This window comes from Saccopteryx leptura, chromosome 4 (assembly GCF_036850995.1).
Source record: "Saccopteryx leptura isolate mSacLep1 chromosome 4, mSacLep1_pri_phased_curated, whole genome shotgun sequence".
NCBI classification, from domain to species: Eukaryota; Metazoa; Chordata; class Mammalia; order Chiroptera; family Emballonuridae; genus Saccopteryx; species Saccopteryx leptura.
The window spans coordinates 67,967,010-67,979,504 of record NC_089506.1 but is presented as its reverse complement, the minus strand read 5'-3'; positions in this window follow the sequence as shown (position 1 = coordinate 67,979,504).

Below are 12,495 nucleotides of genomic sequence, written 5' to 3'. Positions count from 1 at the left end.
GAAGGAGAGGGGGAGGGGTGGAGAAGCAGATGGTCGCTTCTCCTGTGTGCCCTGGCTGGGAATGGAACTCGGGACTCTTGCACACCAGGCCAATGCTCTACCACTGAGCAAACCGGCCAGGGCGAGAAAATCCTTCTTAATTAAAGTATGTTCCCATCTGAGTGTTTCTTAAGTAAATGGTATTACCATCCGGATGACCAGTAAAGGCAACCAGTTAAATCATCAGCTAATTTAGATTACTTTCAAAGCAAAAAACAAATTTCCATTCACTTTTTTTCATAATCATGTCTGCTAATGTAATCCAACCTAAACCTATCCAATCCAACTTAATCCAATCCAACACCATTTCTTATAAAGACCACTGATATTACTATCTATCTGAACTTCCTGACTCTATTCCTGTTCTGCAGAGACATAAAATAATATTCCCTTATTTAAAAGCATACAAGTATTGAATGATTGTCCACTGCCCTTAAAAGCAAAACAAAATTTTTAACACTTTCTTATCATGCCCATCATGACTTACCCCTCCCTGCTTTATAGGTTTTAAGATGCCCTGTATGCTTTCCTAAACTTCTGCTATATTGCATTATTTTGGTTTTTTGGATACACAAAATTTACTTCTGAGTGACTATTCTGTAATAATCTTGTTTTAACCTATAACCTAATTCTCTTGTTCTGATTAGACATATCTCCAAAGACTCTCCTTTATCTTGTATTAGATTCCACTGTTTTTCTCTAGAATAAAGAATACATAGGTTCGGGGACCTTTACTAAATAAAAAATTTTGAATTTCTACTGTGGAGAGTAGTTCGAGGCCAACAATCAACATTTGGTAAGTAATTATTGGATGGTAAATAACTATATCTGGTTTGAAAACATTATTTTTTTAAGCTGAAGAAAGTATCATATGTTGCATTAGGAGCTGATTTACCCAATATATTATGTATTTCTAAAATAGCAAAGAAAAAGCATTGTTTCTTTTAGAAAGTTTTGTTATAAAATACAATCTGAAGCTACAGAAAGAAGGAGGGCGTAGCACAGACAGACACAGAAAAGAAGTACAAAACTCCCATAACAGAGTGTGATTTGGGAACTAAGCAAAATGAAGACAGTGTGAAGCTCCTGTTAGAGCATAGTGTCTGAGGATGTTAAAGACTTCTTGTGGGAATGGCTCTCTTTTTCCTAGTTTTGAGATGGAGAAGCATTGTTTTGAACAGTTATCTATTTACAATGGCCATCATGGTGTCACAAAAGAGAGATGTTTCCAGCCTAGGAGATGATACAGGGAAGTTGTTTCTCAGCTTTCTGGAAAAAAAGTAGGACACAGTAAAAATGTTACAACCCAGAAAGATAACCCAATCCTCCATGACAAAAATAACTCAGAAGCAGAAGTCCTCTTTTCTGAAATAGATTGTACCAATTGATATCACAGTTTAAATTTTTCATTGAGGAGAGATCTAAGCCCTGCTAATTTAACTACTAGGCTTTGACCTTATTTGTTTAAGTTTGTTGTGAGTATTACTATGGACCCCTGCCTAAATTTATTTAGTAGTGTTGAAAAAGACAAAAATGATAACACTGTCTATGTCAGTTAAAAATAACAGTGACAAAAGAAAGGAATCTGTATAGCTAAGAAAAGATTTTATATTGCAAGGTTATTCTTTTGCATTTTAATTCCCATGTGATTGTCTGGTCACCCAAGCCAAATGAGGAGAATTGTTGGTAATTAAAAAGTAATTCACTGAAGTTGAGTGCAGCTGTAGCAATGGCTTCATTGCCAGACTCAATGTAATCTACAGAATCAAATCTTAATTGTTTCAACTGAAAAAAATCCTTTAATCATAAGTCTGAAATGTTTGTTTTATTTATAAAAATGTTGTAAATTTTTACCAATAAAATTGTAAAGAAGAAAAAAGAGTTTGACAATATTAAAGATATCATCCTTACCTGACTGGTGACCCCAAAGGTCACTGGCTTAAAGCCCAAGGTCAGTGGCTTGAGCAGGAGGTCACTGGTTTAGCCTGAGCCCCCTGGTCAAGGCATGTAGGAGAAGCAATCAATGAACAACTAAAATGTCACAACTACAAATTGATGCTTCTCATCTCTCTCCTTTCTCTCTCTCTCATTAAAATAAAATAAAAATATTACTTTCAGATATGAGTACATCTGAATAATTCCTTACATACTACTCTAAAATATGACTCTGAATATTATATATCTATTTTTTTAAAATTTGCTTATTGATTTTAGAGAGAGAGGAAGGAAAACAGAGAGAGAGAAACAGGAACATCGATTTATTCCTGCATATGCTATGACTGGGGATCAAACACACAACCTTTGTGCATCATATTGGGATGATGTTTCAAACAACCAAGCCATCTGGCCAAGGCATATAGTCATATTTACTTCCTACTTTATCCCATGGGTTTAAATAGCTTCAAAATAAGGAGCCTAGAAAAGGAGAGGAAAAATCATTAAAACTATTTGTTTGGCTTTTAAATATTAACACTACTTTAAAACCTAGTATTAAAATATTATTCAATCTATAAAGTTTTTTGAAATATTTTATTTACTGATTGATTTTAGAAAGAGAGGAAGAGCAAGAATTAGAGAGAGAAACATCATTTGTTGTCCCACTTATTTATGCATTCATTGATTCATTCTTCTATGTGCCTTGACTGGCAATCAAACCCACAACCTTGGTGTATAGCAACAACACTCTAACCAACTGAACTACTCAGCCAGGAAATCTATGAATGGTTTTTTTACCTTTTTTTGGAATTTTCTTTACAAAGTATTATTTCCCTAACCTTCAAAACAAAGGTTTCTGTGTGGTGAGTATCTTTTATATTCACTAGGGTCAATGTGACCTTTATTTACTATCTGCCCGATTTCTTTGGGCTGTGTCTTACTTTGTTGTGACAGTACTGTGAATCTTTTCTTTTTCTCTTTTTGTACTTACCATAGTTCTACAACCACTTATTTTTATTTGTCTTCTTCAAGAGACTGCTATTTTTAGAAGGTCAGAGCAGGAAACATATTCACCTGCACGGTGTGTGTATGTATATATATACCCCACCTTCATTTATCACCTTCAGTGCATATCTGGGCCCTGGCACCCAGTACGGCCCTGGTAAAGTAAAATGAGTGAAGAAAGAGTCAAAGAATGATAAACTTATAAAAATTCCTTTCATTTATTTTTATTAGATTTTTCTACTTAAACTTATTTGTATATTTTAATGCCTCTTAATATTAGTACATGGATTATATTTATTAATTAAAGTTGATTACATGCAATAAGATGATTTATTATTATAGTTCAATTTATTAATACATACAGAAAAAAATTCATTTCTATTTTATTTTTTTAGATTTAATTTATTGATTTTTTGGAGAGGAGAGAGAAAGAGAAGGAGGGGGAGAGCAGGAACATCAACTCGTAGTAGTTGCTTCTCATATGTGCCCTGACAGGGCAAGGCCAGGGTTTTGAATCAGCGACCTCAGCACTCCAGGTTGGCACTTTATCCACTGCGCCAGCACAGATAAGGTAATATAGGAACTTTTTAAAAAATCAGACTTATGTCCAAACTATAGAATAGACTCACTGGGAAACTGCTTTAACTACAAGTTACTTTAAAGCAAAGTTGTTAGATTTGTTTTTTACAGGCACTATCTATTGAATTTTTCAAGATGAAGTGGAAAGCCTTTGACTAACTGATGGCAAGAATTAAGCTGCCTATGTCTGTAGTTTCAGTTGTGTTATAAAATAGTGACCTTGAAAGAAAAAAATCAATAGGTTGAGAGCCAAAAGAATGAGGGTGAGAGATAGGGAGAGATATTTCCTTTTGTTTTCATATTTCTTTTTTAGTTGTTTCATGTATCAGTTGTTCCTAAGAGCTAAATTCCTTTTTTTGCTTCAATTAACTGAATTTAGGTCTACTTTACTTGTAACTAAAGAAATGTGAAAAATACTGCTCTAGGTGCTATAAACCTTCATGGAAAATAAGCAAAAACTGATTATGTATAATACTTGCTAATCCTACCCAAGGATATTAGAAGGTGTCTATTTTAACTTTATTTTAAAGGATAACATTGTTTTACTTTGATCGCATAGTGAACTGGAATTAGAAATATATTTTTAAAATTCTGAAAATGTTTTTATATTTTATTTAAATAAAAAGAGCAAAATAATAAAATGATGTTAAATAATTTCTTATTATAATAGTTTCTTTAAAAGATGTATTCTATGTCCTATACTATTTGCAGAAACATCTATATTTTTTCCAACTAATAAAGAAAGAAAAAACAATTAAAAAGTTGTTAGAATTGGAATATTTAAGAACTGATGGATGGATTTATTCTCTGTCAGATTACGTGTGTGTGTGTGTGTGTGTGTGTGTGTGTAGATATGAAAACTTTAAACGACTATATCCTGAACTGTTCATAAATTTCATATTGGATCATAAATTAAATTATAATATAAACATCTCTATTTAAAATACAGAATCTTTAAAAGTAGAATATAAAGGTTCTGATAGTTTAATACCTCTTTTAGTTTTTAAAGTTATTAAAAACAAAGCAAAACAAAACAGCCTGACCGGGCAGTGGTGCAGTAGATAAAGCGTCAGACTGGGATGCAGAGGACCCAGATTGCCAGCTTGAGCGCGGGCTCATCTGGTTTGAGGAACACTCAACAGCTTGGACCCAAGGTCACTGGCTCGAGCAAGGGGTTACTCGGTCTGCTGTAGCCCCACGGTCAAGGTACATATGAGAAAGCAATCAATGAACAACTAAGTTGTCGCAACGAAAAACTGATGATTGATGCTTCTCATCTCTCTCCCTTCTTGTCTGTCTGTACCTATCTATTCTTCTCTCTGACTCTCTGTCTCTTTTAAATAAACAAACAAACAAACAAACAAATAAAACTTTACATGAAAATAGTTATACTTGTTGTAGACATAAAGAGGTTACATGTTCATTCTATATTAAAAATAAAAACATGTTTATTCATTAAGCAAATATGTCTTGGGGCATACTGTATACTGTATATCCTAAACTTTCACCATTTCTTTTCACAGATTCTCATGCTGTGGGCAAGAGACAATAAACATAAATGAATGAATGAATGCATGAATGAAGGAGTGAATATCATCAGGCAGTGATGTGTGAAATGAAAAGAAATAAGGAAAGATAAAAAGGAAAGGACAACTGTGAGGTCAACTGATGAAGCTGAACAGACTTGAAGAATAGGAGTGAATTATTTAGGTAGTTAAGGGAAGAGTATAAGAAGCAGAAGAAACAGTTTGGTAAACAGCCCAATGGCAGTATCATACCTGGATTTTTCTATAATTATAAGGTGACCTGCATGCCTGAAAAGAAATGAATGAGAGAGCTAGGGATGATTCCCTTGGTGAATAATTGAGAATGGATGGAAAAACAATTTAATAAACAAGCAGAGTGGTAAAGAAGAGTGGTGCAGGAGGAGGAGGATGAAGAGAGAAGAAGAAGAAGAAGAAGAAGAAGAAGAAGAAGAAGAAGAAGAAGAAGAAGAAGAAGAAGAGGAGGAGGAGGAGGAGGAGGAGGAGGAGGAAGAAGAAGAAGAACAAGAAGAAGAAGAAGAAGAAGAAGAAGAAGAAGAAGAAGAAGAAGAAGAAGAAGAAGAAGAAGAAGGAGAAAAAGAATCAGAAGGAGAAGAAGAACAAGAAGAAGACAAAAGAGAATAAAGAAAGGAAAAGAAAGAAAAGGAAAAGAGAAGAAGAGAGGAGAAGAAAAGAGAAAAGAAAATAATAAAGAATACAAAAGAAAAGAAAAGAAGAGAAAAGAAAAAACATATTAGAGAATTGGCCTAGGACAGCATCATGCAGGGCCATGTAATTTATGAAAATATGTTTGACTTTCATTTTGAGTAAGTTGTGAAGAGAATAGATTGTTTGGAGTCAAGGAACATGTATAATTATGTTAAAAGATTCTTATTACTGTGTTAAAAATAAACTATAGACAAACAAAGAAGCACTGCAACTGGTTAGGGTGCTCCTTGACCAGTGTTTTATATTTAGCTGGAATGGGCTAACATGACAATACCTGCTGTTTATTAAACTGTCTTTTAACATATATAAAATACATACTGCATGAAAATTCTGATATTTGAATTTATCTTTCATATTTTTATGAAACTATTTTTAATAATATTTCTGATCTACTGTCTTGTCATAAAATCAGTATGATAATTAATACAAATGCATGTAGCTCCCACTTAACATGACATGTGTTATGTATGTGTCATTTTTTACATAAACCATGACAATCTTCTGAGGAGGTGTTACCATGCCCTACTTCAAGTCAGAAATAAAGTTACCTAAAGGTTAATCAAATTACCTAATGTTCTACTGTTGAATGGCAGATTTGTAATCAGACGCAGGTTTTTTTGTTACTAGGGCCTGCTGTTTTTCCCTTGAATTGGGACGTTCTTAGCTACTGTGGCTTTTTGATTTAGCAGAATCGAAGCCATAAACTTATAGTGATGCTGAAATACAAAAACATTACAAAGTCATGGTTTTGGATAAATTTACTTAAAGTTCATATCTATGTCACCCAATTGTTTTCTATTATAATATATAAAATAAATTTATAGAAATTAGATTAAATCCAGTTTACTCCATAACTTTCAGACTGATAAACAAGGTATAATAACTGATCAAATTATTCGATGCTTCCCACTTCTCATCTTCTTTCTCTCTCTTTAAAAAATTAATTAAAAACATTAAATATCAACAAAATTTTTCAATACAACATATTGTTATTACTTATGTTTTCTATGTCACTTAGCCACATCGCATAGACTACACATAAGAAATAAACCACTGGCCCTGGTCGGTTGGCTCAGCGGTAGAGCGTTGGCCTGGCATGCGGGGGACCCGGGTTCGATTCCCGGCCAGGGCACATAGGCGAAGCGCCCATTTGCTTCTCCACCCCCCCTCCTTCCTCTCTGTCTCTCTCTTCCCCTCCCACAGCCAAGGCTCCATTGGAGCAAAGATGGCCCAGGCGCTGGGGATGGCTCCTTGGCCTCTGCCCCAGGCGCTAGAGTGGCTCTGGTCGCTGCACAGCTACGACCCGGAGGGGCAGAGCATCGCCCCCTGGTGGGCAGAGCTTCGCCCCTGGTGGGCGCGCCGGGTGGATCCCGGTCGGGCACATGAGGGAGTCTGTCTGACTGTCTCTCCCCGTTTCCAGCTTCAGAAAAATACAAAAAAAAAAAAAAAAAGAAAAAAGAAATAAACCACTGTCAGTTCTGTATACTGTGTGAATCTTTTCTTTATTTAGTGATTGTTACTATTCAAAATTATTTTTGAAAGTTCAGTCTTCTCTTTACTATAACAATAAATGCATATAACCAGTTTCTGGTATTTAATGGGAAAGAAATTTAAGACTAATGAGATGTTTATATGTACAGTTTATTTTGATGAAGAATAATATTCAAAGCCTTGTAAATACACAAAAATACTAGTAATTTATCCACTTACTTTTATATTCCTAAAACACTTTAATGAGTTAAAACATTTGAAACTAGAAGATAATATTTTTCAATTGACTCATTGCAAAATGTTGCTGGATATCTAATGGAATTACCTACTATTTTTCAAGAAATTAATAAGTGAGCTATAAAAAATATGTAATTGCAATAAAATCTGATTTTTTTTTCCTCCAAGGGAAAAAAACCCACATCTTTTCAATATTAGTTTAGTAGACTGGAATTAATAAAAAATTAAGATATAGGAAATATGACTTAACCTGGAAACAGTCAAGGAAAGAAGTAGCCTTTTCTGGGAGTTAAAAGAAACAACTTCTAAAAATCCGTAACTGCTGTTAATATTCACCTTGGAATTTTCCTTTAGCTTTTTAGTTTATTTGGTAACTTTTTAAAATGTATTCTCTGACTGTATAAAATATAATCACAATTCCTGAAAAATTTTAAAACATTGTTTAAAGATACCTCTTTATTTTTCTGAGGATTTATTCAAAATATACACTAAAAGGCAGTTTTCTAAGAAATCAACAGATACATGGTAAAATGTTTAAAGATCTATTTTATTCTAGAAAAGAAAATAAACTTTTCACTGAATAATTGCAATTAAAGTAGTTTTCTAAGTGAAGACACCCCAACCTCCAAAATATATTTGGTAAATAAAATAAATATTAACTTTTCAAACCTATCATCATTCAAGTTTTTAATTGTTCCTTTCTAGCATCCATAGAGATATCTGGAATAAGAGTTACTCAGGTTCTGGTAACATCTAAATGTTGGTGCAGCTTATTATTATTTTTTTTTATTAAGGGAGAGGCAGGGAGGCACAAACAGACTCCGGCATGTACCCCTATGGGTATCTACCAAAGAGGTCCTCTACCAGGCAATGTTCTGCCCCTTTGGGCCACTGCTCTGTTGCTAAACAACAAGCTATTTTAGCACCTGAGGCAAGGCCAGGGAGCCATCCTCAGTGCTTTGGGCCAACTCGTTGGAGCCAATCCAGCCATGGCTGCGGGAGGGGAAGAGAGAGAGACATGAGGGAGAAGAAGCAGACTATGACCCCTCCTTTGTACCCTAACCAAAAATCAAACCCAGTACTTCCACACAGTGGGCCAACGCTCTACCATTGAGCCAATGGCCAGGGCTGGTGCAGCTTTTAAATCCAGTTTGAACCATTTACATTTAATTAAAAAAGCAGATACAAAATTAAAAATCTGTTTATCCCTCCCCAAAAAATACAATTAACTTTGAGAGGTTTAAAATTGTTTTTATGAGTAAAATATTTGAACAAAAAACTTCATCTCAGAAATTTAGAACTGTGACATTAATACATTTTCCTTCTACCTCTGACATCCATCTGAATGTTCAACTATAATCTACTTTCTAGTTCATTAAGCTGTTACTTTGTTTGAACATTTTGTGACTCAAGAATCAAAGCTTTATGAATACATTCATCAATTACTTCATATACAATACCTAAAATAGTATTTTACAAAATATATAAAATATAAGGATTATATAATTTGAGGGTTCTTTAAGAAAAGCAGAGATATTGTATAGAATCAAAAATGACTCAAGAATCTTTCCATTTATTCATTTATTTAATAAATATTTATTGAAAGTATATATGTTGACTATACCGTGAGGAATTTGAATATATTGGTGAATTATAAAGGCTTATTCATATTCTCATTTTGTTTATGATACAATATAATTAACTCTCTTCTGGGCAAAATAGTGAGAGTGTCTATGAAAAGGAACCAACACATGAACAGTTCTGAAACACAAGAAAAAAGCTTAATATTAGACAAAATAAGTGTATTAGAGATAAATCGAATCTCAGGGCATAACAAGGCCATTTGGAATAATATATTAAATTTTAAAGGGTTATGCAAATGTTAAGATAGTATTTTTTCTTAATGTGTGTGTATAATTTTGCATATAAGAACAAGGCCAATTTAAAAAGTTGGGTTCAATTTAAATTATGTTTATTAATTAGACTTAAATTTTACTTAATTTTTACATGCTATGTCTTCAACAATACTGTGAAAATATGATGCATGATTAAAGGGGCAGAGAAGACCAAGTGTATACAGGAAAGTGTTGATAATTTGGTTATCACACTTAGATTTTTCACTACTTGTGGAGAAAATAAATTAGTTGATTTCCAAACTTACATTTTCTAAATATCTTGTGATTTTAACATTGCTTAGAAGCTGGGATTCTCAGTCCAGGATTATTGACATGTTGGGCTGGATAGCTCTGTTATGAGTCCATCCATACATTGTAAGGTAGTTAGTATTTCCTCCAGTTCCCTTCCCTAGTTTGTGGGAACCAAACATGTCTGCACACACTGCCAAATAAACCCTGCATGGGGAGCAAACTGTCTTTGCCAATAGTCAGTGATTTAAAAAAACTATCTCAGCAAATCTTAGTTTTTATTAAAGGTATTTGATCTTATTTTATCTTTTATTTTCATGGTCTAAATAAAATTTGCATCACTATTTTTAAAAAGTTAATTTCAATGCATATAAACTCATTTTTGCATGTAAAATAATTTATTACTGTAAATTGGATATCTTAAATTATATTAAGTACAAAATAAAACACCTTATCTTGAGCTTTATTAAATGGGTAAAATTGATAAACCTTACATGAAAAAATATGTAATCGCCTCATCTGCTAAATGAAGATGTTGCTTTTAAAATAAATAATCACAGGAGATTATTTTTATGGTCAATACTGTTCTTAATAAATCTAACTGAAATATTTTGTAGGCATCTAGACTTTCTAGAATATATTAATTTGTGCTTGTGACTTGAGTATTGTCTCATTCAGATATTTATATATTAATAAAACTTACAATTATGGGCTTAATGTCTCCAAGAGTTCATCAAATGTTATATTCCAAATGTTAATTGCTCTATACCATTTTATGTTGTGATGTTTTGCAAATGTCACATTGAGAAATGTTGGTATTGTTGGATCTTATAAAGTTGAAAAGAATAACCTATTATACTGCTGCTGTTCGTTGTGGTTGCTTGTCATATATCTAATAATTGGTTATTTAGTTTATAGCTGGGAACTTATCTTCTAAAAATAATTTTTTGTGAAATAGTCATGAGTATAAAGTTAGAAATATTTGCATTTTTAAAACAAAATAGTAAAGTTAATGACCATTTTATAGTAGTTTTAGGCTTTTTCTCATGCATTCTTCAACATGGCATTGATGATTTTCATTTCCTTTACTAAATTATCCCTCATCTCATATATATTATCCCATTCAAATTTTCAATATTAATTTATTTAAACCCTGGCTGCTGGTTGGCTCATGGTAGAACATCAGCTTGGCATGTGAATGTCCTAGATTAGATTCCTGATCAGGGCACACAGGAGAAGGCGACCATCTGCTTTTTCATCCCTCTCCATTTTCTCTCTCTCTCTCTCCTTTCCCTTCCCACAGCCATTGCTTGATTGGCTTGAGCAAGTTGGCCTCGGGTGCTGAAGATGGCTCCATGGCCTTCACCTCAGACGCTAATAAATGGCTCCAGTTGCAACAGAGCAAAGGCAGCAGATGGGCAGAGCATTGCCCCCTAGTGGAATTGCCAGGTGGATCCTGGTTAGGTGCATGGAAGGGTCTATCTCTCTGCCTCCCCTCACACTTAAATAAAAAACCCAAAATTTTTGAGAACTAAGGCATAATTTTGCTATTATTTTGGAAAGTGACAAATCAAAATTTGTATTTGGAATTAATTTACTGTCATTAATAAGTTAATTATTAATTCATTATAATTTTTGATAGTCTTTTTTAAACTGTCTCTAGTTTCTTTATACTTACCAGATAATTACAGGTTTCATATCAGACACATTATTCACCATGCAGCCTTACTAATCTTTTGCAATTTATATGTTTATTTCTTATTGCTAGACATTATATATTATGATATGACCCTAGCTCTTCCTTGTATTTTTTACTATGTTTATTAGGTTTCCCCTCTTATAATACTTACTAAACATTTTAGCATAGATTTTAAATTTATCAATGTGATAGCTTGTCAGACATATTGTTTATAATAATATTTAATAACAAAAATAAGGAGGTCAATATATTTGAAAATTTTATTTTATTCTTTAAGGCACTTTGAAACAAATTTTAGAAACATTTTTCTAATATTGTCTTTTTATTATTGCCACAATGTTACATTTCCAAAAGTTTATGCCTACTTTTCTAACCATCTCTACATCCCATTCTGAATAGGGAAATTTTAGAATATGACTGAAGCATTTTGAAATATAGCACTAGGTTCCAGGCAATTTAAAGAAAATAAATAAAATGTGTAGGTGATAAATAAAATAAATAAAATAAATAAAAACAAAGGTGATAGTCTTCGGAAGATGCCCTTACTGGTAATGGTAGGTGAGTCAGTTAAGAGTTATTTCTTGAAATCCTGATGGTGAAAAATTCAAGAAAATAAGATACAGATTTCAAGTCATTAAAAACAAGCAAACAAACAAAGAAACTATACTCAAGCAGAAGAATCAGTACTCCTAACCCCTAACCCCAACATAAATAGAAGTACCATCTAGTAAAGACACACCATTCTAAAACAAAGAAATTTAGCTCATCAGTAATAAAATAATAATAAAATAATAAAGTCAAAAGAACCCATGAGTGACAAATGTTATTCGAGTTTCAAAACATTGAAATTCCACTGCTTACTTATCAAATAGGAAAAAAATACAAAAACATGTCAAAACATTCAGTGAGTTTCTAAGAAATTCTCATTTATAGTGATAAGTACAAATTTTTTGTTGAATAAATCTTAATAAATATTCATTGAGTATTCCTTGACCTGCTTGTCAGAAAGTAGATGAGACAATTAAAATAATGTGGGTCTTGTTTTCATGGAGCTTAATCTTTAGTTGACATTGGAAAAGTTAAGGAGTACTTTATGTGGCTGGTATTTATTTTC